Raw genomic sequence first — 25,928 nt, 5'->3', positions numbered from 1 at the left:
CCTGGGGTTCCCTAAGGATGAAGGACGGATACTTAAAACTAGTCTAAGTCTTTAAGGGAAAATCAACATTACTTCTTCCTGGGACTGTTGAATGGACAACTATGAGCTCACCTCCAAGCTGCTTGCAAATTTGCAAGCATTCCTGTCAAATGTTTGAAAAGGGCCAGTGAGCACATTTAGTTTGGAGCAGCTGCAAAATGCTTGCAGTCATCCCTCTGTCCTTCCCCATTCCCCGTGCCTGACTACTAGAGGAGGAGGCAGAGAATAATTTGTAGGGTGCATGATGGCTCGAAAGAGGCAGGCTTTCTGTTATTTAACCAGAGATCAGCATTAGTCTTTTCCAGCTTGACTTCCTACCAGGGCTGATAGGGCTAGATTTTCAGTTCCCCTTATTAAATCAGAAACCCAACATAACTGAAATTCCCATCAGTCCCACCAACCCAATACATTTTCAGCATGCACCCATGTCTACTACCGGTGGGAAAATCTTGTGGCAATGAATGGTCCCAATTATATAGGTACAGATGATCATGGAATTTTTCTATCATTGTTATGGGAAGTTTCTTTTCTCTAAAATCTGCTCTTTTAGGTATAGCCATTGACTTCTCTTATTAATTTTTGCTCTTTCAAAAGAGGAATTTCTCTTTAATTACATTCTGCAGTTTTCTGTTACACCACATATACTTTTCCGCACAGGGAATTCTGGCAGGCCGTTGCTCATCTGGCTACAGGGCTAATGCCTGCTTCCAGATAATGTTGGGGCCAGTCCTGGACTGGTCCAGGGCTGGGCTGACCAAGGCCTTCGGTTGCCCTCCGTGGCAAGGGGACGTGGATTCCTTGCCACGGGTGCCACTGGGGCCCATGTTGGGCCAGGCCTGTCTGGCAGGGAAAAGTCAGGTCATCCAAGTCTCAGAAGGGACCTACATAGTCTCAGAAGGGACAAAAAATGTTTTTTCGATGTCCAAGGGACCCTATGAAGATAGGTTGAGGGACTTGGGAATGTTCAGCCTGAAGAAAAGGAGGTTGAGAGCGGACATGATAGCCCTCTTTAAGTATTTGAGGAGGAGAGCAGGATGCTGTTTCTGTTGGCTGCAGAGGAAAGGATGCACAGTAATGGGTTTAAACTACAAGTACAATGATATAGGCTAAATATCAGGAAAAAAATGTTCACAGTCAGAATAGTTCAGCAGTAGAATAGGCTGCATAAGGAGGTGGTGAGCTCCCTCTCACTGGCACTACACACTTTTCTTGGATGCTTTAGGATGCTTTGGGCTGATCCTGCGTTGAGCAGGGGGTGGGACTAGATGGCCAGTATGGCCCCTTCCAGCTCTATGATTCTATGATTCTATGATGCCACGCGGTGCTGGGGAGTATTTTTTTTCACTTTGAAAAAGGTGGGATTGCATTGTAACACAATCCCCCCTTTTTAGAAATGAGAACAAATGCCCTGCACCACTGTGGAGTATGGCAGAACCTGTTCCCCAGAGGCAGAATTCTGGGGCAGAGAGGGTATGCTGGACAAACCAGTCCCCCAAGAGGGCACGGGAAGAGTTGGGGCAAACTGCCCCATTGCAAACACCTGGCAGCAGCCCAGCATGGTGCCACTGGTGCGGAAAAGAGCATAGCCGCATTCTATGTGTCTTTGGTAAATTCAGCCCTTCCTGTGTGTTTCTTTTTTAAACGTAATACACCACAGGACAGTGCTCCAGTAGAAGAACAGGAAGGTTTGGGAAGCTGTTGATTGTCCGAACACATGCAGAATGAAATTTTGCAGAATCTCCTTTCCTGCCCCTTCTCTCTTTAAATTTCTTTTGAATTTCTTATTTCTTGCTCTTTAGGCTAATTACATTAAAAATTAAACTAAAAAAAAGTCTAATAAGAAGTGGAGAGAGAGAAAACAGCATGGATGGACCACTATTGAACACAGGCAGAACTTATAAGGGAAAAATGAGTTATTGAATCTATGGTAACGTCATTAAAGGACCTGCAGTGTAACAGCGTGAAAATGAATGAAAATAGAACAACAATGGCAGCAAGTCTATAAATAAGCAACTATTAAAAGTGTCCAAATATTTCTGTGCTCTGACTTCCCAGTCGTTTCAGCTCAGCTTTTCTGTGGTGTTAAACTAAACGAATAAAAAAAGCGTGCAAGACTGCTGCGGGGAAGTGATTTCCAAAGTGCTAACTATCTTTGACAGTCTTTTTTGAGAATGTTATTCTTTTTAAAAAGAAAAAGAAAAAAACTTAATCAAGAATTAAGGAGACATTTCACTTGAGCGAGAGTTTTGCCTCCAGTCACCCAGGTTATATAAAACCGCACACACATTACTTAAATGAATGTCAACATTTACTGACATTAGCTTTGCTCCAAGAAATAGTAAACTGTTATTGATGTGGAACACATCATCTGGCACATCTCCTGGGATGGAAATGGATATGGACATGACGTCTGTAGGTCCTCCCCCCAGGAGTGTGCCAGAAGAGGCAGGGAGGGAGCGAGGGAGATGGCCGATGGAGGAGGAGGCTAAGGAGCCACCCTTGAAGCCTCTGGTGGCCTGGGTGAATCCTGCATGGCTCCCAGGAACTGGGCTGCTGCCCTCCAGGCCTCCAGGGACTGGGCTGTGATGGCAACATAGGTGCTGCCCTCCAGTCTGGAGGAGGCCAGGGCAGGGGGGAATGGAGTGGGGAGAGGAGGACTCTGTGTGTGTGAGTGTGTGAGAGAGAGGGAGGGGAGAAGAAGGGGGGATGGATCAAATTGCTCTGGGGCAGGTATGCATTCCACATATCTCTGAGAGTCTGGGTTTCACAACTTTTATTCCTACCAGCCTTGGTGTTCCAAGCAAAGCTAATCCCTGCTTTACCTACTTCTATTGCCTAGTTCTTACTGAGCTGATAAACCTAGGTCTGATTCACACTATTTCCAATAGGGGAGGATGATACCAATTCTGTTCTTCTCAGGAGCCTCCACTCTGCATCCTTCTGGGTGCATGGTTTATTATTTTTAATCTGGAGGAGCATTCTGCAAGATCATAATTGGTACAGTCCAGCTGCAAATTTACTACCACCTAGAAAATTACACTGATGACTGCAGCCTTCCTGTAGCATCCACGGGCAAAAATACACCTTCTCCTCCATACAGTTAAAGCAAGTGGAAGCAATGGGATTGTGTTCTTCATCAGTTTCCATGATGCAAGGGAGGGAAGCACTAAAACTCCATCTCGGGCCATTGTTCATCCTTCATTAGGCAAGCCCTGAAGCCCATCTGCAAAACTGAAGTGAGCTTTCCCATTTATGTCATGTGAAAACACCTATTGTACATTCCAGGGGGCTATTCAGTTATGAATCCGTTGAAGTCTTTCGTCCTTCAGGAAATATTGGTTTTAAAAACTGCATTCTGACTGCGTGCCTGTCTACAACAGGTCTTCCTAAATTGTGGTGAAAGTGATTTTAAGGAGGAACATATTTATTTAATAATTGTTTATGTATTAGAAACATAAGCAGAAAAATGACTCTTGCTCACTAAAAACCTTTGCTTTTCGAGGTGGAAAATTGGCTGATGCCTGATTAAACAAGCTCTTGGATTGCACAGCTTCTTTTCTATGGATTTTTTCCCCGTGCCCATTGTTCTTTTAAGTTGTAAACATAAACCCCATTGGTAATTTTTGCAGTATATACTCGTGTATAAGCCGACCTGCATATCAGCCGAGGCACCTAATTTTACCACAAAATCTAGACAGACTTATTGACTTGCATATAAGCCGAGGGTGGGAAATGCTCCATCATCTCAGGCTCTCCCATCCAGCTTCCCCCCCCCTCAACAAATACAGAAAAGTCAAGAGGATGAATAGCTGCTGGTTTTTGTACCCTGCTTTTCACCCACAGAAATGAAAAGAATAGTTTGGAAGAAGTGATTAAGAAGAGGAAGAAGTGAAGGCAAAACGAAAAGAAGATCAGAATCCCTCAGTCGAACCGTTGCGGTCCTACAAGCTGCTAGAACAATGATTGGCTGGCTGGACCAGGCTTTTATTTCAATTACCGTATATACCCGCGTATAAGCCAAGGAGGGCTTTTCCAGTGTGAAAAGGGCACTGAAAAGTAGAGCTATATGCGAGTATATAGGGTAATTTTGTTTAGTCCTCCTAGAGCACTAGTTTGAATCGAGTCTTGGTCTTCATGTAGATTGGAATATTCTATGCATTCTCACAAGTTCTTTTTATAATATCAGTAACTTTAGAACTCTGGGGAAAGAAAAATTAGGATCTTCCTCTCCAAAGGACGTTTTTTCTGAATGCACATGAGCAAGGGGTAGTACCTGAAACACAGATAAAAAATCCATTACTCTGTACATATTTGTTGATGGAAAATATCTGAAACACATATTTTCTGACTTGTTCCTTTTCCTTGAAATGGCTCAGAATACAGTAAATATTTATTCAAACCACCTCTACCATACTTTAGGAGAAAGATCTCCCTCCAACCCTTATAACACTTCAGATTGTAACCCCAGGTGACCATTCATCACCATATCTTCTATTCTGGCTACAGCTCATATCCCCCTTATCAGGAAGGTTTCTTTGAGCGCTGAGAGATTAATCTGATTTCAGGAGTACCACTGAATCATTCAGACGTCCTTTTCAAGATGCAGCATACATGTTGGGGGAAGTGTTTTTGTGTTTGGGGTACTTATGAAGCTTATTTGGTGGGTTAAGTAGATCTTTGAACTGCAATTCTTGATTGTCTCATTCATCATGGAACAGTTTGGGCTTTTGAGGGGAAAGAAAGGTAACATATAAGTTTTAAATGAATGAGTTAATCCTACACTCAAGAAGGTGGCTTCTGTAGACTTCTGTTGGGCTTAACAAGCTGCTGCATGCCCAGGATTTGTAGCCTTTGAAGATTGGGGAGAGGGGAATCCTATAATCATTCTACCATATTGGAAAGGATATAAAGAATCATGGAAGATTAGGTTTTTTTGTTTTTTTAAGCAAGAAATGCAAGCACTGTTATGGTAATGTGAGTTATATTGCAGCAATATATGCTCTAGCACTCCAATTTTGGAATTAAAATGTTCCTAAAACTGCCTTCTAGCAAAATTATCACTTCCAGATTTTGTGTTGTCTTCCATTGTGACATTTCTTAACACCTATTCTCTATGACTGCCTATATTTTTGTATAGTGCTAATTATATTTTTAGATTAACTTTGCAGCTTAACTTAATTGCTTCTTCATTGGAAGCTATGAACATTCTGGTGCGTCTGCATTTTTCCTCTCCTTTCCTCAGTTTTAAAGAGAATTGATTTAAAAAGCAGCCCATATATCTTTTTTTCTCCTCTTCATTTCTGGACTGAACATCCAGCTTCATGAAGAACACAGAACCTATGAGAACCTAAGAACACAGACCAAATCAGGCCCTTGGTCCATCAAGGTCAGTATTGTCCACTCAGACTGACAGCAGCTCTTCAGGATCTCAGGCAGAGGTCATTCACATCATGGACATGATGGGGATTGAACCGAAGACCTTCCACATGCCAAACATGTGCTCTACCACTGATCCACAGACCCCTTCCCCCCAAAAAAGCAAGGACATTTTATGGAATAAGTAGGGAAGGTAGGCAGGCAGCAGAAGGATCTTGAAGTTCATTTGCTTAGACGGGGTTGGGATAAAGTTTGGAGAACACCAGGCAAGCAGGGGGATGCAGGTTGCAGTAGAAAACTAGGTGGTAGAGCAGACCATGAGAGGAGTAAGAAGTGCAAAGTCCCACCCCATAATCTTCAAGATTGGAATAACTCACAATTACTCCAAAATCTCATTCGCACACACTACTATCCAGAAGTGTATTTCCATCCAGTAAGCATGCTTCTCATTTGTGTGACCCAGATGTAGAACTCTGTTCTTGGCCTTATTGAATTGTATCGTGTTCTCATTTGCCCACTTTTCTACCATGTTTAGTTCTTATTGACCTCTTTCTTCTGGTTGCCCAATGGCAGCCCAATGACCATAGTTGGTGCACAGGGATATGTGAAGTAGGATGATCCTTCCAATAGTTGCTATTGAACCATCTACTTCACACTTAAAATATTGCCTTGATTTTCTCCCACAGGTGACTTCACAGATAGTTCACATAAAGATACTAATGATAGGCTGATATCCATTTTTTCTTGTCCCTCCCCTCCATGGGACACAGAATTCTAGCAGTAAACACAAATACTGGTTGTGTTGGGGAAGGATGTTTTCAGATGTCTTGTTCCTGTTTTAACCCGCGTGTCCCATTTTGACTTCATGAATTCCTGTATGATTAAACTCAAGATTCTTTATTTCCATGTCATTTTCTGCTCCCTCACTTTGACTTTTCCCTGTCAAATGTACACAGTTTTCAGGGTGGATGGACGATAAATCAGCACTCTAGCATTATATGTATTCAAATAAATAATGGATGTTTGTTCCAAACTGAAAATAAAACTAAACTATGCCTGTGTGGGGCAACAAATCTACAGAATGACAGCGAAAAAGTTAAAAAAAAAAAGCAAGTAGAAAAATAAAAGAAATGGGAAACATCGGCTGATCCTTAATGCCAAACAAATACCCTGGGTTCTCCTCTGATCACACAAATCTTTCACCTTATCCCAAACAAAGAAATTGATTCAGCATTGAGTTGTTCAAAGAATTTGCCAGGATGTTTTGATAAAATCAGTACAGCACATATGTTTGATTTGTTTGGATCTTGTTTGGATGATAGCCCCTTTGACGCAACCAGCTTGAAAAGCTTTTAAACAAATGGTGTGGACTGCAAACCAGCCTTGATGAAAGAGTCTTTGGAGACTTTCCACTACAAGAATGCACATTTTTAAAAGGTTTGCTGTTAATCATTTATGACAATCCGTGAAAACTCTGTCAAGCAAAGTGGGGTGAGATGCTCTAGTTTTATGAACCTGTGCAGAAGGCAGCTTCAGTTAAGATGGCATGAGGAACCATCACCTTGGAAGCTCTTTTTGACTTCTGGATACTCGCATTTTGGAAAACTGGAAAAGGAAAACTGGAAAATTCACGTGAAGCTCCTGCTGGTTCCTCTGCCACACAGCATGTGGCCAAACTGACTTTGTGAGGCACAGTCTGGCCAAAAGTCACCATGGACTTTCATCTGTGGGTCAGTTTGTTCCCATTCCTACTCACATCCTCCATGAAGTTCCAGGAAAATTTAGTCTCTCTCTTCTTTGACAAATGATTTTTGCATATGTGCAGGCTACTTGCAGAGAGATTTTTGAAACTCCTAAGAAGTAGTCCGTGGGAGATGTGGAAAGAGTCCTTTCTGAGGGCCCAACTAGAATATATGTGTGACACAAGTCCAGTTGGGTTTCCGGACACAACATCAGGGAACCAGTGTTCCATAGTACTGGGAAGCCAGATTCAGCTCATGAACATGGTACAGGGTAGAAAGGGCCACATACTTCCACCCTGCACCTTTTTCCCAAGTGAGAATGTCATAGAATCATAGAATCATACAGTTGGAAGGTACCTTCTGGGTCATCTAGTCCGGGGGTTGTCAACCCCTAGTCCGTGGCTCGATATCGGGCCACGAAGGCCTCGGCACCAGGCCGCCGGCAGCCGCACCTGCCTCTCCCCCCCCCACAGCGAGAAGTTCGCCAGGCCACGAGTTCACCAGGCTTTGGCGGCCGCTTCCCTCGCGGCCCGGTTAGCTTCTTGCTGCAAGCGGGGGAAGAGGCAGGTGCAGCCACCGGCATGCCAGCAGATGCAAACATGCATGTACGGAGCTGCCAAACATGCACGTTTGTGCTCCGGTGGACACAAACGCGCATGCGCATAAGCTTCGCGTATGTGCGTTTGCACAGCGCTGCCACACATGCGTGTTTGCTCCCTTCTGGCGGGCACAAGCGTGCATGTGCCACTGTTCTGTGCATGCACATTTGCACAGCGCTGCTACACATGCACGGCGCCCAGGCTGCTGGCTCTCCCCCACCCCCAGAAGCGGTCTTCAACCAGGAAAAGGCTGGGGACCGCTGATCTAGTCCAACCCCCTGCACCATGCAGGACACTCACAACCCTCTCGCTCATCCACTGTCACCTGCCACCCCCTTGAGCCTTCACAGAATCAGCCTCTCCATCAGATGGCTCTCCAGCCTCTGTTTAAAAATTTCCAAAAATTGAACCTCTCAGGAAAGCCTGTTCTACTGAGAAATTGCTCTGTCAGGAACTTCTTCCGGATATTTAGATGGAATTTCTTTTGAATTAATTTCATCCCATTGGTTCTGATCTGTCCCTCTGGGGCAAGAGAGAACAACTCTGCTCCATCCTCCATATGGCAGCCTTTTAAATACTTGATGATAGTTATCAGATCCCCTCTCAGTCATCTCCTCTCCAGGCTAAACAGACCAAGCTCCTCCAACCATTCCTCATACATCTTGGTCTCCAAATTCTTCACCATCTTTGTTGCCCTCTACTGCACATGCTCCAGTTTGTCTACATCCCTCCTCCTTAATGAGGCATTATTTGTCCTTCTGCAGATGACCACATACTGTAGTAATTACACGAGGAGTTCCACAGCGGGGCAAACTGGTCCATTTCGGCTTAGGAAAATGCCACAGGAGGGAAGGCTGAAACCTGTTCTCCCCCTGAACCGTACTCATGAGCTGATTCCATATCTTTCTTATTGACTGACTTGTGTTTCTCATGAGTCATTCTGTAGGACCCAGTCTTCAGGGCTTTTGATCTTAAGATCCAATCCTCTGTGCTGTTCTCTCACTAAGTAGTGATGAAGCTATATAAGCTATGGTGGGTTTTGCCGTCACTGAGGTGATAAACCCTATACCTAGTGCTCTATCATTCAGGCTACAAGATGCAGCTGTTATGACAGATTACTTTTTTTGTACAGGAAACCCTTCTACATACCAAAAGAAGGACATCTAAATCAAACTATGCTGTACTGCAGGGGTAGTCAAACTGCGGCCCTCCAGATGTCCATGGACTACAATTCCCAGGAGCCCCTGCCAGCAAATGCTGGCAGGGACTCCTGGGAATTGTAGTCCATGGACATCTGGAGGGCCGCAGTTTGACTACTCCTGCTCTACTGCATGGACTTCACTGACTTTTTAAAAGTAAAATAAAAATGCACTTGTGGAGAATGCAAACTGCAGCAAAAGCTGGCCTGTAAAAAGGACTTCTTAACCTTTTACCCTTCTGGCCCTTTCCCCATTAAAATTATTCACAGCTGCTTTTTTTCCTTTTGAGGGAAAGATACACACACACAAAAAAAGACTTTAAATAACCCTACAGATCTGCCAGGTAACAATAAAAACAAAACAACTTGGCTGCCGGCAGATGAAAGGTCACTTGTAATGCTAGGATACATTTTAGAGAATATTTCTGACTAGACTTGGCATCCACAATTTAATTATGTTTCAGGGAAGTTCATCTGGGAGCCGTCTGCCCAATGAGAACGGTTTCTGCTAATTCTTTATTAAAAGAATCATCTGCGGAATAGGTTTACTGACCACAAGATGGGGTGGGGGGTGCCAAAAGAAAAAAAAAACATCAGGAGAAATTGTATTTCTCCAACAAGTGTTTTGATGGTCATTAAAGCAAAACATTTCGATGAGCATGTCACACTGAGTTCATCAACGTTCATTAAGCGATGCACATTTATGAGGCAACCCTTGTGGTGATTAACTTTGATCATTAAAATGTTATTAATTATGTGAATGTAAAGACATAACTCAGATCTGGTTTGAAAACCAGTCAATAGTATCCTAGAGTGGGAAGGGGGCATCTAGTCCCACCCCCTGATCAATGCAGGATCAGCCTCAAGCATCCAGGAGAAGGATCTGCCCAGCTGCTGCTTAAAGACCACCAGTGAGGGGGAGCTCCCCACCTCCTTAGGGAGCCCCTTCCCCTGCTGAACTAGACTCCTAGAATCCTAGAGTGGGAAGGAGCCATCCAGGCCATCTTGTCCCACCCCCTGCTCAATGCAGGATCAGCCTCAAGCATCCAGGAGAAGGATCTGTCCAGCCTCTATTTGAAGACCGCCAGTGAGGGGGAGCTCCCCACCTCCTTAGGCAGCCCATTCCACTACTGAACTGCTCTGACTGTGAAATCCTACCTGCCTCCACCGCCCTGATATCTAACTGGTACTGTTCTACACATAGTTTAAACTCATTACTGTGAGTCTTATCCTCTGCTGTCAATTAAAACCACCCCATGCCCTCCTCAGAGCCCTTTAAACCCCTGCTTTCTGCTCTTCACAAACCACCATGAAATGTATCAACATTTATGTAAGGTCATGGTGGCTCTTCCTTTCCTGAACATGGTTTCACAAAACAAGCCAAAATTAATGATGAACTTTAGGTTGCAAGTGTATTCATGCCCATCCCTCACTGCTGCACTCACCAACACCTTTCCATGCTTTTTAGAAAATGGACAGGGGCAAATGAGGCTTTTGCCAAGCAAGGCTTCCTATTGATGATTATTAATTTGATTGTATGTGCAAATTTTTAACAATTTTTCTTGGGCAACATCCATTGGCACAGTACATGGATCTACACTGTGTGACTGATATAAAGCCCAAGCAGTCATTAAATGACATCTATTCCCATGCTGTGCTGAATTCTAAAGGTGACCATAGGCTTTAAAAGGCTGAGGACCCAGATCTAGGATGACTAAGCAAATAGAAAATACCATTACTTTCTGATATGCTGGTGGCATCGTACCACCGTCTTGTTAAAGGTATCCCCTGTGCAAGCACCGAGTCATGTCTGACCCTTGGGGTGACGCCCTCCAGCGTTTTCTTGGCAGACTCAATACGGGGTGGTTTGCCAGTGCCTTCCCCAGTCATGACCGTTTACCCCCCAGCAAGCTGGGTACTCATTTTACCGACCTCGGAAGGATGGAAGGCTGAGTCAACCTTGAGCCGGCTGCTGGGATCGAACTCCCAGCCTCATGGGCAAAGCTGTCAGACAGCTGCCTTACCACTCTGCGCCACAAGAGGCTCAACCGTCTTGTTAGGATGTCGTAATTATTCTTTGTGTGTGTTTTACCACCTCCCTCTCCTATTATTGGGTTTTATGATTCTGGCTTTTAAAAAAGCCCCTATCAAGCTTTTATTCCACGCTATTATTGCTGGTCTTCTCCCCTTATTGACTTGATGCCACTGTTGTGTCTTTTCAACGGTGGTTGTTTGTTGGAAGTTACCTCAGGAATTATGCTGATGAGTTCAAAGCATCAGTGCTTAAAATAAATACCACCTGTTGTGCACGTCCTCTGAAGAGGAAGAAAAAACAAGCTAGACAACAAGTTTAGTAATTGACAGGCTTGCTGGAGGTGAAGCTGGAGAGAGAATGGTTCATTTATTTATTGGTTGTCTTCTTTATGTGCATTTTATAGCAAGTCAAAAAAACCCTTAACTTTAGGTGTTTATTTGTTTGTTTGTTTGTTTATTTATTGTTATTTATCTTCAAAATCTGTATTCCGCCTTTCTGCCCAATCAGAACAAGCAATCAGAGCTCCATTTTGGTGTCATGGCCAGAAGATCCTCTCTCCCTGGTTGCAACATGCCCAGTTAGTTTCAGAAGGCATGGACACTCAAAGCAAGGCCTCGCAAGATGACCTAAGAACTCATGAAGGTTCTTATGTCAATATACTGATCCTAAACCATATAGAAATTTAAAGGATGACACCAGCACCTTGTGTTGGGCTTGAGAACAAATTGGAAGCTAATGTAGGTGAACCAAGATGGAAGTCATATGTATGTGGTTCTGCTAATGAGCCTACCAAGGACCAAGCTTGAGGTCTGAGGTAGGATCAGAGTGGGCAATGTAAATGATCACCGTTATATTAGATCCCCATCTTGAGATCCAGTCAGTTTAAACCAAAACTGACCAATAGCGTGTACTGGTGGGAAGATCCATTGTTTGCAATTGTACATAAATTTGGGCTTTTAGGGGTTTCTCAGTTCAGTTTCTGAGATCCTAATAAAGAGTTTATTGAAGTCCCAGTGGTCCTGGCTTCCTTTGAACCCACAGATATTACAGTCTCCATGATTTACTGCAGTATAATTTTTAAGAGTGGTGGCTTTTAATCTGGTGAGCTGGGTTTGATTCTCCACTCCTCCACATACAGCCAGTTGGGTGACTTTGGGTTCATCACAGTCCTGTTAGAGCTGTTAAAACAGTTTTGTTCATAGCTCTCTCAGCCTTGCCCATCTCACAAGGTCTGTTGTAGGGAGAGGAGGGAAAGGGGATTGTGAACCACTTTGAGACTCCTTCAAATAAACGAATAAATGAATAAACCATTAAAAATTGAACCATTCTCTCTCCAGCTTTTCCTTCAGCAACCTGGTCACTTATTTAACTTGTTCTCTTGCTTGTTTTTTGTCATCTTCAGATGCCACGCAAAACAGGTGGTATTAATTTTAAGCACTGATGTTTTGAACATCAGTTTTGAACTCATCAGCATAGTTCCAGCCAACAAGCCACTGTCAAAAAGATACAAGAGTCAAGATTGCATCGCGTCAATAACAGGACCAGACCAGGAAAGTGTAAAAACCAACTCTTCTTCAGTACACAAGGTTGCAGCATTCTGCTGGAACTGGAGCTTCTGGATGCTTTTCAAGGGCAGCCCCACACAGTGATTGCAGTAACCTAATTGGTTGAGATATAGTGCAGAAGCCGACTGAATCCAGCCTGGGATGTTGATTTGAAAGTCTGCTCACTTACTTGTAAAGCAGAGTTCTTGACATCACACTTGTATGCCTGGAGGTTTTGTGCAGACTTTCAAATGAAGGACAGGGATGAGGTTCGCTTCCTGCATAATGCAAAAGTGCAAAGTTCTTGGCCTTACTCGGAAAATGGATGTTACCTTTTAGCATGGTTAATGCTCCCGTATTGGTTTGCAGTAGAACAGCTAGATTTGAGCACCTCAGAGACCAACAAAATGTTCAATTTATAAGATTCCAAGAGTCAAAGCTCCCTTCGTCACTTACATTTGGAAAGGAGATTTGACTATTGTCGGGGTTTCTCCGACTTCGCTGCTCCTACCCGGGGACTCACCAGCGAGAGGCGTATCACCTGGACCTTTATCCAACCCTGCAGAGTCGGGTCTGGGGGAATCCTTGGCGGGGGGAGTCCTCAACAAGGAGCAGTGTTTGCGCTTGGAGGACCGGGGAGGAGCGAGGAGCGGTCTTGGCCGGGCAAGGAGCCACCCAAGATTGAAACGACGGATGCAAGACGCCGGAGCTTCTCCTTTAAGGGTTCGGTGGGCGGGGGATGCGAGGGAGGAAAGCTACTTAATGGGAGAGGTCGGCGTCAGTGAGGAGGTGGGGTTCGGGATAGTGCAAGAAACTATCACGAGCCCGGGAGTTTCAGCCTGGGTTTCCCGGTGGACTCCATTCTGAGACGTCGACTATCTGCCTCAAGTGCTATTCCGACCTGCCTTCCCCATCTGCCGACATCGTGGCGGAGCAAAGAAGAGGAGCGGACCCCTCGAACCCTGACAACTATATCTGAGGAAAGGAACTTTGACTCTCCAAGGTCCTACTGGACTTGAATCCAGTGGTACTCTCAGGGAATGATACAGGAAGACCTGACAGTCAGCATTGTTTGCATTTAGAACCTCTCTCTGTTCATTTGGCAAAGAAGAGGTTGATTGCATAAATGCATGGCCATTCTCTACAGATCTTCTTATGGAGGTGTAGAAATTGGCAGCAGAGTCAATGCATACATTCCTGCTCTCCCCTTTCCTCCACACTTCAGTTGAGAAAGACTAACATCTTTAGAGAAGATGCATTCCTTTGCAATTGCCTGAGGAACATGGAACAATGCATAGAAATCTAGCCCATTGACCACGTAGTTCTGAGTCCAGAAGCACCTTAAATATTAACAAGATTTTCAGAGTATAATCACTTGAGAGTTAGAGCATCCCTCACTTCATACTTCATCTGGTATCTGACGAAGAGAGCTTTGTCTGTTGAAAGCATGAATCCAGAAGTCTCATTGGTCTCTGTGGTGCTAACTGGCCTCAAATCTCATTGTTCAGTAGCAGGCCGGCACAGCTACTCTCTGAAACATTGGTTAAAAAAGGAACTAATGTCTTCAGGGAAAGAAACATTACTTATACCCCCTTTGTAATCGCATCCGAAGCACCCAGAGAATTGCATCCGAACATCTGTTAGCAATACATGGGAAAGTAGCATGGCAAATCCTGAGCATCCATCATGGCGGTGTTTGTCCATTTGTGTCTCTTAACTGAATTAGACCTTTCAAAAGGTCATTGGAGGGATGGGATACAGAAGTCTTAGATGAACATTGATCAGCAGGCTTTTAAATGATAGCCTTGTAAAACAATTTATTTTCCAGATGGTTTTTACGAACCCCCACTTTCCACCTTCAAGAGTGGACAGGCTGTATATATGATTCAGCCGTTAAACTTTCCAGTAAATTTTGCATGAATCACGTTGACGGAGCTGCCAAAGCACTTCGTTTTCAGCTGGGCGACATGCACTGGATCTTATTAACATTTAGGGACCTTCCAGGGGGATAATGCACACATTCTCCATCAGTCGCACAACGGGTGTTGCAGATGAATTATTTTTACATTGACTAAAATGAGCTTTTTTTTCACTCCCCAACCATCCCCTAACTAACAGCTGGCTACGAACCGTCAAAGGAGACAATTTAATATCAGCTTTAAAAATGGCCCCTACGTTAGAGCTCAGAGAAATGGACAGAAACAGTCGAAGCACTGAACAAGAAATCCAAAAACATTTTTCTTACACACACCCAATGTAACCAGGCAGGGAATCCAAACAAGAGTAATAATACGCCTATTGCAAAAATATGTTGCTTGTCTGAAGCAATTTGTCCCCAAGCAGATAATGATGGAATAGTGCCGAATATTTTGGGAAGTCTTGAAACTTCTTAGCATAAGGCTGGAGCTGCCTTTGTGGAAAACCTTCATTTTACTTAACACAATGGGGCTTGAAACCTGAATACTCTGTATTCAGGGAAGTGATAGCAGTGATAAAGGTTGTCAAGATCTTGACAGGAGGAAATATGATTCTGTCAGTGAACCGCATAGTGACACTTGGGTTAGGTCTAGATTAAATTGATGATTTCCTTAAATATGGATTCCCCCATTCAGCAGGAGATCCCCCCCCTCCTTAAGTCATTCCCAGTCCCCCAGCATTTTTCGTAGATAAGTAGCCTGTGGGGAGAGGAGGGAGTCAGGAAAGGATTCAGCCAACAAGTCATTTTGACTGGCTGATAGCCAATAGAAGGGCTTTGCTTGAAATGCTTCCTCCTCTGTAGCCTTGTGAGGAAGTGGCGTTGGAAGAACTCTTGTTGAACAAATGAAACTCTACTTGGTCAGACCTCAGTGCTGCCCACTCTAAAGGGAAGTAGGTGGACAGAAACATCTCAGTTGCAACTAAGATGGGGAAATGGCTATTGCATTGTCTAATTATTTTGAAGAAGAAGAAGAGTTGGTTCTTATATGCCGCTTTTCCCTACCCGAAGGAGACTTAAAGCGGCTTCCAGTTGCCTTTCCTTTCCTCTCCCCACCACAGACACCCTGTGAGGTGATTATCATGTGGCTATGTTTGGATACATGTTATTTGAACCCTCATATTTCCCCCTTGTATGTTGGTAGTCATTTGTTAAATATCATTTTGGCGGATTGTGAGGTTTATTTTTATTTGGCCATTCCTCCAAGGAGAAGAAGAAGAAGAAGAAGAAGAAGAAGAAGAAGAAGAAGAAGAAGAAGAAGAAGAAGAAGAAGAAGAAGAAGAGTTGGTTCTTATATGCCGCTTTTCCCTACCCGAAGGAGGCTCAAAGCGGCTCACAGTTGCCTTCCCATTCCTTTCATTCCTTTTGATTGGCTGATAGCACATACTTGCAAGCCCACTATATCAGGGGTGGCCAAACTGTGGCTCTCCAGATGTCCATGGGCTACAATTCCCATGAACTGGGAATTGGCAGGGGCTCATGGGAATTGTAAAACAAAAATCTTTAAAAGTCTAAAAATCTAATAAATAGATATGTTGTATACTGCCTTGAGGTCTCTGGGGAATAGGATTGTCAGGTCTCCTCTGGCTATTGGTAAGGGATGGGGCGAGTAGAGGGGCTGGATCTGGAGATGTGGGAATGGAGCTTAGGAGCAGGAACCCCAGGGAACAGGAACCCCAGTGGAATACAATGCCATAGATTCCACCCTCCGAAACATCCATTTTCTCCAATGGAACTGATCTCTGTAGTCTAGAAATGGGTTGCAATTCTGGCAGAATTCCCCCAGTCCAACCAGGAGGCTGGCATCCCGAGCAGGAAAGGAGAGACGAAAATAGTTTAAGTGCATATTTTCATATACATTTGCAGGAATAGCATTTGCCATATTATGCTTTCGGCCCAACAATTCCTCTGTATTTTATCATCTTACCCTCTCCCCACCCCTCCTCATTTCTACCTTTCCCCAGTGATCCCCTTAACTGTGGGTTTTTCTTTCTGGAAAATTGTATCATGCATTTCTTTGGGAGAAAGTTGGCTTCCTTCCGGAATTGTCTGACAGGGTTACATTTTTATTCAGGTGAGGGAGGAAGGATTGGGACCAGAACAGGAGCACTGTGCAAATCAACACTCCTTAGGCTGGCAATTAACCTGAGAACTCTCATTACCCGACAGGAGACAAGAGGGAACAATTGTTGCAGTTGATAATTCACATGTGGAAGGTTGTCAGGCAGGCAGCCAGGGCCCGACTAATGCGGAAGATTCGAGTTATGATTAGTTTTAATCCCCCTGTGTGGTGTTACTACTGCAAAATGAAAGCGGCTGCTTTTTGGTTATCTGGAAGAAAGCTGTCCCTGCCATTGCGTGAATGACCGAGTGACATGGATGGGGCCCAGCAACCAACAGAAACATGGGGACATGAGGAGGCTGTAGAATTTTCCATGGAAAATGCCATAGAATCAGAGAAGAATCATAGAATCATAGAGTTGGAAGGGGCCATACACGCCATCTAGTCCAACCCCCTGCTCAACGCAGGATCAGCCCTAAGCATCCTAAAGCATCCAAGAAAAGTGTGTATCCAACCTTTGCTTGAAGACTGCCAGTGAGGGGGAGCTCACCACCTCCTTAGGCAGCCTATTCCACTGCTGAACTACTCTGACTGTGAAATTTTTTTTCCTGATACCTAGCCTATATCGTTGTACTTTTAGTTTAAACCCATTACTGCGTGTCCTCTCCTCTGCAGCCAACAGAAACAGCATCCTGCCCTCCTCCAAATGACAACCTTTCAAATACTTAAAGAGGGCTATCATGTCCCCTCTCAATCTCCTTTTCTCCTGGCTGAACATTCCCAAGTCCCTCAACCTATCATCATAGGGCTTGGTCCCTTGGCCCCAGATCATCTTCGTCGCTCTCCTCTGTACCCTTTCAATTTTATCTACGTCCTTCTTGAAGTGAGGCCTCCAGAACTGCACACAGTACTCCAGGTGTGGTCTAACCAGTGCTGTATACAATGGGACTATGACATCTTGTGATTTTGATGTGATGCCCCTGTTGATACAGCCCAAAATGGCATTTGCCTTTTTTACTGCTGCATCACACTGCCTGCTCATGTTTAGCTTACAATCCACAAGTACCCCAAGGTCTCATTCACACACAGTGTTACCTAGAAGTGTATCCCCCATCCAGTAGGTATGCTTTTCATTTTTCTGACCCAGATGCAGAACTTTACACTTATCTTTATTAAATTGCATCTGGTTCTCATTTGCCCATTTTTCCATTGTGTTCAGATCTCGTTGAACTCTGTCTCTATCTTCTGGAGTATTTGCCAGCCCTCCCGAGTTTCCAGCCATTTATAGAGTAACCAAATTCCACTTTCTGTTCTTCCCCAGAAGTGATGTCACAGTATATACACAATACATAACAAAAGAGAGAAAACATCCTGACCCAAGCCAAAGTCAAGAACCCCAAAAGGTCAAAATAAGGGAAATGAACTAAAGCCTCTGTAGGGTAGAACACAATTTTAAAATTAAGTACTCATATTTATTAAAATTTAAAACCCAAGGCTTACCGCATAGCCTCAATAAAACCAGTGTACACATGCATACTGATGCCTCTACTGACCAGTCATGTTTTGGCGCTTTTATCAATGGCCGAGCATGAAATAAAACCAGCATATGTAGAGTGCTAGAATTACCAAGATTGTTATATACAGAGTTAGCGCTTACATATAAAATGATATTATATACTAAGTATAGCATACTTTGGGTGACATTTGGCTCCTACGTGACACTTCATGGGTGCTGAAAGTGCTTCCCTTGACTAGGGCTTTGAAACTTTATAGGCCTCCATTTGTTCATCTGGTCTTCTGGCCGACAGAGTGTCCTGAGTATATGATATCATTTTGCTGTTGTCTTCCTCTGCAGAGTTTTCCTTGGTTGCTTTCTTCAATTTAGTTTCACTTCTGAGATCAGATAAGATCAGGCTATATCATGCTGCCATCCCTTCTACCAGAAATGGGCAGAAAACACCACCTTGGTTAGTTAACTCCAGCTAGAGTTGCCAGTTGCAGGTGGAGCCTGGAGATCTAGTACTACAACTGAGCTCTGGACTATGGAGGTCAGTTGACTAGCAGGTGGCGACTAACCCAGTGATGACACAACTCCAATTTTTGGCAAATAAATTGGCTGACGATTAATTTCCCACAAGCAAAACAGAAAGGGTGGGAAGGTGTCAGTTCCCGGCAGTGGCCGACGCGAAGATGGCGGCCGCACATGCGCCTGGCCTATTTATGGCCGGGCACCCTGCCCCTCTCCATCCGTGCGATCATGCAGCCCGATGATGCCTCCAGGAGTCACCTCATCACCGGGCACCTCTGCGGCCATGCTGAGCCGAGCCATAGCCACTATTTGACTAGCAGGTGGCAACTAACCCACTGAAAACACAACTCCAGTTTTTGGCAAATAAATTGGCCGCAGCCAAAAACAACAAAAAACCCCAACGGAGGGTTGGACCTATGCTGGTGAGGGAGCCTGACCCCATCAGCCATCTGGCTGCATGATATGAACCGTGGTGCTCAGGCTCCATGTCTCACTCCCAGCTGGGAGGATGTGATGCCTTCCACCACAGAATCTCCAGGGAAGTGGCTGCAAGGGACCCAAAGGGCATCCGCCTCCATTAGCGACCCCCTGCTGCTTGCCCCCCCGGGCCCCTGGCCTCCCAGCTGGGTAGGGCGTGCCCGGGTAACTGCCAGTCTCTTTACTGAGACCCCCGCCTCAGGGAGTTCCCGCACGCAGACGGGCCTCCAGGCCAACAGGCTCCCTACCAAGCATAACTGCCACTGAACAGGTAGAACTAAACCTGTCCCTGCCAACCCTCTGAAAAAACTCTTAACAGCCCGTCCCTCATATCAGCCAACCAAAGCTCACAGCCACGCTCGGACAAATGAACCCCGTTGTCCCTGTAGAGGGACGGGAAATGAAAAGTAATCCTGGGGTGCGAAATCACACCATGCCCCAATGCTGTCACCATCTTCCTGTCCACTTTATTAGCCTTCTGCTTGGTCTAGTTCACCCGGTCATGCCGGACTGCATTACACCAAGCCAGTCTGTCCAGCATTTCGGGTCACAGCAACAGGGACTTGTAAAGGCGCTGTCATAAACCTGACAAATCCGCAGTAATGTGCATGCTGAGCTGCCATCCCATCATTGTAGGCAAGTCATTCTCACCAAGATGAATCACCAGGACATCTTGAACTCCAACACGATGAACTTCATTGGCCATGACTGTCAACAAGGAGTTCCACCAGGCACCCACCAGGCAATTCGATAGTTGACCTCCAGCCCAAGGTTTAGTCCACACCCGGACGATGCCGCGTATCGGCTGGCCCAAAATGGTATGCTGTGCGACCGATGCTGCTGGTGAAATACCTGAAAAAACCACACATTAGTCAACCTGCCCAGGATGGATATAAGTCTCAAACGCACAGGAACACCACCTCCCCAACTGTTTTATGTCCCGGGTGGTCTTGCCTACCATGTAGGCTTGTGTGGCGGCCCCAATACGAAAAGAGTGGGACCCAAACATGGAGGCCTGGTAGCCCACAGCCTCCAGACATTCCCAAAGGACGATGAATCGTGAGACTCAGGTCCTGTTCTGGTGGAGGAACAGGGCACCAGGAAGGGGTGGCTGGGCTTTTAGGTACTGTGACATGCTACTTCGTGGGCAATCAGGGAATCCTCAGATGCACGGAAGAAAAACATGCCATCCCCTGTCCCTTTGGATGGACTTTGACCGACAGAATAAACAGTCCATGCCGGATTTGTCCACTCACATGTCAGTGACCTGCAACCCTGAGAATGTTGCGGCAGAGCGGGAATGGGCCACCAGCTCTCCTACCCTGAAGCCCCATGGAATGCCATGCAAAATACCACTCTGAACATAATGGCTTCATAGCTGGAGCGGCATATGCCCGGGAGGCACTCCAGCAAGCACGCCATGACCTCCCGGGTGATAGGTGCTGTGCATCAGGCTTGGCCGGGGCCTGCTGCACCCAACCCTTTACAGCCGGCCTGGCCAGGAATGACCTCCTGGGGTCCCATGAGCCGACAGCCTTGCTGCAGAAATCGGCTAGGTATTGGAGGACCATATCCTCATCTATTGGCCAGGCAGAAACTCTCCCCACCCTCCCTGTGAAGTCCAGGAAGCTGAATGCTGCCCAGTGGTAGGCACACCATGTTGAGGGAGGACAGGACACCATCAAGGATCAATCGACTCCAAGGTGCCACATCTCTGCCAGGCACTTCTCTGGGTTCCTGTCCACCCCGTGAGCGAGCTGATAAAACCTCTTGACCTGAAACCGAGAGAGAGCGTAGGAAAGCTCATTAGTGACCCCAGGCACGTGTTGGGCCGCAAAGGTGCAAGTGTGTGACAAACAGGCAAAGACAAAATGCCGTACAAGGTGCATCACCCTGGTGGAACCGGAAAACTGCCAATTGATGATGTAAACCACTACCTGGTTGTCACATAGGAACTCTACCTTCTTGTCCGTAAAATCAGCTCCCCAAAGGAGCACGGCAACCAGAATGGGGTAGAATTTGAGGAAGGTCATATCTCACAGGACCTCAGGCGGCCATTCAGCCGGCCAGCGTTCGGCACATCAGCGGCCCACGAAGTATACCCTGAAGCTGCTGGCACCAGCTGCCTCGGAATGGACCTGCAAGGTATTTTGGGGGGCAAATGGCAACTGCCATATTGCCACCCTGTTGAATCCTTCCCAAAACTGGTCCCAGACCCAGAGGTTCTCCTTAATGGCGCTGGTCATCCGGTTGTGGTAGAAGGGGCGGGTCAAACCCCTAGTGGCACTAGACAGCTGGAAGCAAAAGGCCCTACCGGGGTCACCACCCTGCAGGCAAAATTAAGTTGCCCAACCAGGACTTGAAATTCCCACAAAGTGCACTTCTGCTTCCCCAACATGCGGGTGAGGAGATTGTCCTCCAGTATCTGGGAGATGCCTATCGTGGTGCCCAGCTTGATACCCGAAAAGGTGATCCTGGTGGCCAGGCCTTCGTTTTTTTCTGCTAAAATGGGACACCCAGCTCCGCCATCAGGTCCTGAAACTTGTGCAGGCGGAAGGCACAATTCGCCATCTCTCCAGACCCCACCATCAGGAAATCATCCAAGAATTGAGCGATTTTTGTGAACTGACCCCTGACCCACACCACCCACTCCAGGAAAGTACTGAATGCTTCAAAAGACGCACAAGGGATGGAACAGCCCATCGGCATGGCTTTGTCTACCTACCACATATCCTGGAACCAGAAACCCAGTAAGCAGTAGTCGCCAGGGTGGATGGGTAGGAACGCCAATTGCATGTCACACTTTACGAGTAATGAACTGCGGCTGCAGCTGCGAACCATGGACACGGCCATGTCAAACTGGGTGTATTTTATGGCACAAAGTTCCGGGAGGATATACTTGTTCACTGACCCGCCTTGCAGGTAGGAAAGATGTTGGATAAGTCAATACTCTCCCAGGGTCTTCTTGGGCATGACGCACAGGGGAGAAATCCTCAGGTTGGCCACCGGGAGTCACATTATCGCCAGGCGCTCCCGTGGCGTCAACAGCAGCTGAGCCGCAGCCACTATTTCCCCTGGAGAAAATGGCTGCTTTGGAGGGTGGAAGTTAGTACAGAAAACTCTAAAAGATGGAATTTGTTGTATAAAAATATCACATTGTATACCAAAATGATTCTCGGTCGGTATATTCCTCTGTGGGAAACAAGATCGGGAATTTTGAAATTGTAAATTCAGGACATTCAGATAAAGTGCATTTTGAAAGCATACTGGCAGCACAAGAGGTACACACTCTTAAATGTATTGGAAGAATTAGGTGACCAAATAGAGGTAGGGAAAGCTTTCTCCTTGTAAGCAAAATGTGCTGGGACAAACTGATGTCCTTGAAAGATAAAACTGAAATGAAGCAAAAAAAAACCCCTTTCGCTTTCCGTTTTCATGCTGATGGCTGATTTTTATCAGCTGCTTTCAGAAATGGTATCTCAGTGCCAACATGGACGTGCATTGCACCTGAGCGCTTGTGAGGATTCTCCCACAACTTATTTTCCCGGGGCTTGTCATCCAGAGTACTCTTCTGAAGACATTTTATTTTGATAGACTTTCATCCCTGAAATATGCAAGTGCATAGCTGGTTAAAAATAGAAATAAATCTTTAAAATGATATGCAGTTTTCTTTCCTTACTTAAATGGTCTGAAATATTAAATGTACTTGAGGCTGTCACACCTCCTGCTATGGGAGGAAGCTTCCCGCAGTCAGCACCAAGAGGTAGCAGGGGGGGGGGAGTGAAGTCTGCTTCATTGCTTTATCACTTCTGGGGGAAACTCAGACATTATGTCTGATAACTCTAGGAAGTGATGGAAAATCTATGGTTTTCCCAAGAGTTCCCAGAGATTCCTACAGCAACTTGACATCACTTCTGGGTTGTCCCTAGAAGAAGCATAGCAATGTAGCTCATGTTACCCTCTCCATTACCCAACTCCAACACGTCTATCAATCGCCAGATTTGGCCTAACAACTATAGCAATCGATATACTATATCCCCTTTGTAGGGGGAGGAGTGTTGCTTAACTTATAACTTTTAGATTGCTTGGCCTTTTTGCACCTGAATGTTATTGGGGCCAACTGATTAGAGTTGCTTCATTAGATCATCTTAATTGCCACAGCCCTGGCACACCTAAATGTTTGCAAACTATAAGTGGGGAAGATTTTTTGGTTGAACATCTCTCACCTAGAGCAGGAAGCACCCCTTGTCTCAGAAGCTGGCTGGGCGGGGAGTGCAGGGGATGGGCAGTTTCGACCTGCATGGGACTAGTGGATTATGCGAGGAAGGAGGAAGGAAGAGGGATTATGCTGCTAGGGGTTTTATAACTGTATTTTTTATGTATAAGACTTTATTGTTTCCAGCCATAGGCCATTACAATGCAATCAATATCATATCAGTTGATATAAAAACAGTAAAAGAATTAGAACAATACATGCGGCAGTCCATAGATAATAAAAGACAATAAGAATTCAGGTTTCTAGCTTTCTGGTGGCATAAATTTGTCTCGAATTTTCCTTGCTGCTAATGTGAATAGTGAAACATTATAACTAATTAGGGAGTTGGTATACGATAATAAAAAGACTATTTTGTCCAAATTCGCAGGGAAGTTCTGGCCACTCAAAAATCTCTCAATATATTTGTTTCTTGGCTCCAAATATAGTGGATAATCCAAAACATAATGATAAAGGTCTTCAACAGCAGGTTCTCCACAAATACATAGGTGAAGGGCAAAAGGTACACCGGAAAAACGGCCTGAGAGTAGGGCTGATGGCATAACTTGAAAGCGTAAACGAGCAAATGCCATTCGAAGTTTTTGTACAGAAATGGTTACTAAATAGTCTGATCTGAGATGGACTGTTTTGAATAGTTTAAACAAAGGAGAAAAGGTAGATTTTATTATTGTTTGTCTATCCAGTATGGTATCAGTATTAAAGATCCAATCTCTCAGATTAGACCCATCAATTTGTGCTCTTAATAAATCATCTGGGATTGTATTTTATCATAACAGGCAAGTCGGAAAGGATCAGTATTCAAGGTTAGCTCAAAACATTGCTTGAATATTAAATTGGTAGTGTTTTTCCTATGTTTTGCCCAAAATTTTAACAAAGCTAAGTGGACTCGAGCCCTGATCGATGGAAGCCCTAACTCTGCAAGCATATGTGCGGCAGGAGTTCCTTTAGGTAAGGCCAAAATACATCTAAGGAAGTGATTCTGAATCACTTCCAAACTAGAAACCAGATGATCCCTCCATCCCCAGACTTCGATACCATAAAGGGGTAAGGCCTTGGCTACGAATAGTTTTATTGCTGGATCAATAAGAAATCCTCCCTTAGATGCATAGAATCTTAGTATGGCCCCAATTATTTTAAGAGTGGAGGCCTTAATTAAGGCTAAATGGTTGTTCCAACTCAGTGTCTCAGTGAAGGTCACTTCCAGGTATTTAAATGAGCTGCTTTGTTCAATGGGAATATTATGGATGTTCCATTTGAATCTCTTTGGCCTTCTCCTAAAGACCATGACTTTGGTCTTGTTGTAATTTATATTAAGAGCCTCCTCATTACAGTAATTTCCTAGTTTGACCAACAATGTCTTTAAACCAATGCAGGTGTGTGAAATTAAAACCATATCATCCGCATATAATAAGATTGATACTTTTTGCTGCCCAAAGGAGGGAGGAGTAAACTCTGGTCCAGTTAACCTCAAAACAGTATCATTCAAATAAAGATTAAACAGCATGGGGGCCAGGTCACAACCCTGTTTAACTCCTCTCTGAATTGGAATTGGGTCAGTCACTAAGTCATACCAACTCTGACTTTTGCATGTATGTCCGTGTGTAGTGCTTGTAGGAGGAATATCAGGCGTTTATCAATGTTTGTTTTGGCTAGCTTTTCCCAAAGGCAGGCTCTATTGATCCTATCAAATGCTGTGGGCAAATCCACGAAAGCTACAAAAAGGGCTTTGGTGGGACCATTAATGCTTAAACTGGCAAGTTGAAAAAGACTCTAACAATGTTCAGTAGTAATTTGTCCTTTTCTAAACCCTGGCTGATTGGGGTAAATAACACAATTAGATGATTCCCAATCCTCTAAATTTTGCAACAGATGTTTATTAGAGTTTAGCAGTTAAATTCAGCAAGCTTATAGGGTGATAGTTCTTTTGTCCCCCTTCCTGTGAATAGGAACCACAATGCTCATTTTCCAATCAGGTGGAACAATGTCTGAATCATTTATTTGAGTAAATATCTTGGCTAATACTGGAGCCCACCAGTCTGGAAAGGATTTATACAAGTCTGGGGGAATCATGTCCTCCCCTGGAGATTTTCTTCCTGTTAATGATAGAATAAGTTTTTTGATTTCTGATTCAGTTACTTGGGGCCAAGATGGTAAAATCTGGGGGATTTGTTCTTGAGGGCCATCATTCAAGGAATTGGAATGAGAACTACTAAAGATGTTTCTAAAATATGCATACCCATCCTACCAACACCAGAAGAAATTAGTTGCCAAAAGCGTGTCTCATTCTTCTCTGTAACAATCTTACTTAATTCTTGCCATAATTGTTTTGAATGATACAGTTTCTTTTGCATAAGAAGATTTTTGTATTTACATCTGAGTGAATTAAGAGCAGAAGCTGAGATATTGGCATTTGAGTGGTGAAACTTTCTGGTATAGGATACAAGTTTCTTCCTGGCCATTCAGCAATAAATCAACCTTTATTAAGATATGATAAGTTATTTAAAGGTTTGTCATTGGAAAAAAAAGGCTTAAGAAAATAAACTATGTCCATGAAGTACTTAGAAGATTGAATTAAAGCA

General features: G+C 44.6%; 1 long non-coding RNA gene across 1 annotated transcript in view; it reads right to left on the bottom strand.

Moving 5' to 3' along the window:
- Nucleotides 1-22,442: 22,442 nt before the first annotated feature.
- The window catches only part of LOC143822324 (uncharacterized), an 89,620-nt gene continuing 86,134 nt past the window's right edge, over nucleotides 22,443-25,928 (bottom strand). Inside the window, exon 4 of the long non-coding RNA XR_013226130.1 lies at nucleotides 22,443-22,680. This is a non-coding gene — a long non-coding RNA (uncharacterized LOC143822324). The remainder of the gene's footprint in view (nucleotides 22,681-25,928) is intronic.

This window comes from Paroedura picta, chromosome 13 (genome assembly GCF_049243985.1).
Source record: "Paroedura picta isolate Pp20150507F chromosome 13, Ppicta_v3.0, whole genome shotgun sequence".
NCBI classification, from domain to species: Eukaryota; Metazoa; Chordata; class Lepidosauria; order Squamata; family Gekkonidae; genus Paroedura; species Paroedura picta.
Note: the sequence above shows the minus strand (reverse complement) of the source record. Positions and strands in the feature narration are given on the sequence as shown.